Source organism: Kogia breviceps, chromosome 18, assembly GCF_026419965.1.
Source record: "Kogia breviceps isolate mKogBre1 chromosome 18, mKogBre1 haplotype 1, whole genome shotgun sequence".
Lineage (NCBI taxonomy): Eukaryota > Metazoa > Chordata > Mammalia > Artiodactyla > Physeteridae > Kogia > Kogia breviceps.
The window spans coordinates 13885899-13889130 of NC_081327.1; positions in this window are offsets into that span (position 1 = coordinate 13885899).

The window sequence follows — 3232 nt, forward strand, 5'->3', positions numbered from 1 at the left end:
TATTGGGAGGGGGAAGGGTAAGCTGTGACGATGTGAGAGAGTGGCAGGGACATATACACACTACCAAATGTAAATTAGATAGCTAGTGGGAAGCTGCAGCATAGCACAGGGAGTTCACCTCTGTGCTTTGTGACCACCTAGAGGGGTGGGATAGGGAGGGTTGGAGGGAGGGTGACAAAAGAGGGAAGAGTTATGGGAACATATGTATATGTATAACTGATTCACTTTGTTGTAAAGGAGAAACTAACACACTATTGTAAAACAGTTATACTCAAATAAAGATGTTAAAAAAAAAAAAAAAGATATCCACATAGGCAAGGAAAAACAAATGCTTTCGAAAATCTTAAGGGGTTTCAGTCTGGGACGGGCCATCCACTTAGCCTGTGACTTCCTGCCCAGTAACTCCACCATGCCTGAGCCAGAGCCTAGAGCTTCTGTGATGAAGAAACAAAGGAGAAGTCTGGAAGCCCCAGCACCATCAGGAGCTGTGCCCAATGTCACTTCAATCACATGTAAAATAGATAGCTAGTGGGAAGCAGCCACATAGCACAGGGAGATCAGCTGGGTGCTTTGTGACCACCTAGAGGGGTGGGATAGGGAGGGTGGGAGGGAGACACAAGAGGGAGGGTATATGGGGATATAAGTATATGTATAGCTGATTCACTTTGTTATAAAGAAGAAAGTAACACACCACTGTAAAGCAATTATACTCCAATAAAGATGTTAAAAAAAAAAAAAAAACCTTATAGTTACCAAAGGGAAAATTGGGGGGGGATAAATCAGGAGTTTGGGATTAATATATACACATTACTGTATATAAAATAAACAACGAGGACCTACTGTATAGCACAGAGAACTATACTCAATATTCTGTAATAACCTATATGGGAAAATGAAAAAGAATGGATATGTATATGCATAACTGAATCACTTTGCTGTACACCTGAAACTGATGCATTGTTAATCAACTGTACTCCAATATAAAATTTAAAAATTTTAAATGATTACATAAGACAAACCCTATTCTACCAATGAAAGTCCAGGTTTGTTATTTTTACAAATGATTGTACAATTTTACTGCACATGTATTGTTTCATGTTGCTTTTTTAATTTCTGGAAGTAGGTAGACTCCTATCGGTTGGATTCCTTGCCTGACAACATAGATATTTAAAATGTAGTTAATGCTTTTTTTTTTTTTTAATTTTTGGTGAAACTTGCTATTAAACTCTACAGGAATTTATATCTATTTCCAACCTAACTTCAGCTAGGACTGAACCTTTTTTGTTAAATTGGATGAAGAAAAAAAATGTGCCTTCAATTTGCAATTTCTTAACTGCCATTGAGGTTGAGCATCTACCATGCCTGAGTCATTTGAATTTTATTTCTGTAAATTGCTTTCTTTAATCTATTCCTTTTAATTAGACTAGCTTTTTAAGCAATTTGTAGAAATTTCGTTAAGGAGATTGTTTTGTCATATATTTTGTAGTTTGTTTTCTTAGTCTAGCACATATCTTCCTTTTTGTAACAAAAAGTCAAACTTTTGTGAGGGGCCAACCAGTAAATATTTTAGGCTTTGTGGTCGTACAGTCTCTACTGCCTTTGTAATATGAAAACACATAATAAACCAGCGGTTCTCAATCAGAGGTAGTTTTGCCTTCCCTACCCCCAATCCCCAGAGACATTTGGCAATTAAAGAGATATTTTTTGGTTATTGCTATGAAGGGGAGTGCTGCTGGCATCTCGGATGCACTAAACATTCTACCCACCCTCCCCCCCGCCACACACACACCAACAGAATTATCTGGTCCAGAAAGTCAGTGGTGCTGAAGTTGAGAAATCCTGACTTGTAAACAAATGGGCATGGCTGTGTTCCAATAAAACTGTATTCAGAAAAACAACAGGCCACATTTGGCCTACAGGTTTTCGTTTGTTGATGCCTGTTTTAAATTATCTTTTTGCTATATGAGATCTCGTTTTCTGGTTTTGTTCCTGAATTGTCTTTCATCTCATTTTTTCCAAATTTTCTTCCATTTTATTTTATGCTTTAAAATTTTCTTGACTAAATAAAATACAAAACAATAGCAACTACTGCCTAATAATTAGGCCTGTTATTGTTTTGTTTTAAAAATGTTTTTATTTATTTTTCGCTGTGTTGGGTCTTCGTTGCTGTGCACAGGCTTTCGCTAGTTGAGGCGAGTGGGGGCTACTCTTTGTTGCGGTGCACAGGCTTCTCATTGCAGTGGCTTCTCTTGTTGCGGAGCACAGGCTGTAGGTGCACAGGCTTCAGTAGTTGCGGCACGTAGGCTCAGTAGTTGTGGCTCACGGGCTCTAGAGTGCAGGCTCAGTAGTTGTGGCGCACGGGCTTAGCTGCTCTGCAGCATGTGGGATCTACCCGGACCAGGGATCGAACCCCTGTCCCCTGCATTGGCAGGCAGATTCTTAACCACTGCACCACCAGGGGAAGTACCCCTCATTGTTTTCTATTAAAATTTTATAAATCATCTCAGAAATAGGTCAAGTCTTTTCCCTTCAGTCCTGCTTTTCTCCCTGGGTCTGTAGAAGCAATAGAAAACCAACACTTGGTGTATACATAGAAACGCATAGTATGAGGTACCACCTAAGTAACACAAGCAGTGATACATCTGTAATTTTCTTTATTGACAGTATTTTAGTAGGATCTAAAACTCTTGAAAAATACTGATCTCTTTTACTTGCTGTTGTATTTTTATGCATTTATCGGTCTCTTTACCGATAAAATATAGAAACACAATTGCAGATAAAAATCTATTCTAAGCAGCAATGGATTTAATAAGAGGTATTTTTGTAATTTGAAGAGTTTTCAGGAAGCCAAGGAATCGGGCCTTGGGAGCACACCATCCAGGAAAAAAGTAGTAAGAATGAGGCCCAAATATAGCACAGATGCGCTGATAAAGGCTCAGATACACTGTTCCTTGAACAGTACTTGGATGGTACTGTGTTTAAGGAAAACTGCTGCTGCTACTTACTGCATATCACCTATTGTTCTAGGGAGTGGATGCTAGAAACTTCCATAGCTGCCTCAGGACAACCAGTCACTCCTGCCACTGTGGGTCCTACCCCTGGATATGCTGCCACCACCTCATTATACTCATGTCTTCCACCTCCAGTGTTCAGGTAGTGCCTGGTAGAAGCCGGGGAGTTGCTTGCCAGCTCCCAGCTACACTGGGGTCCAGGTGAAGCATGTGAATTGTAA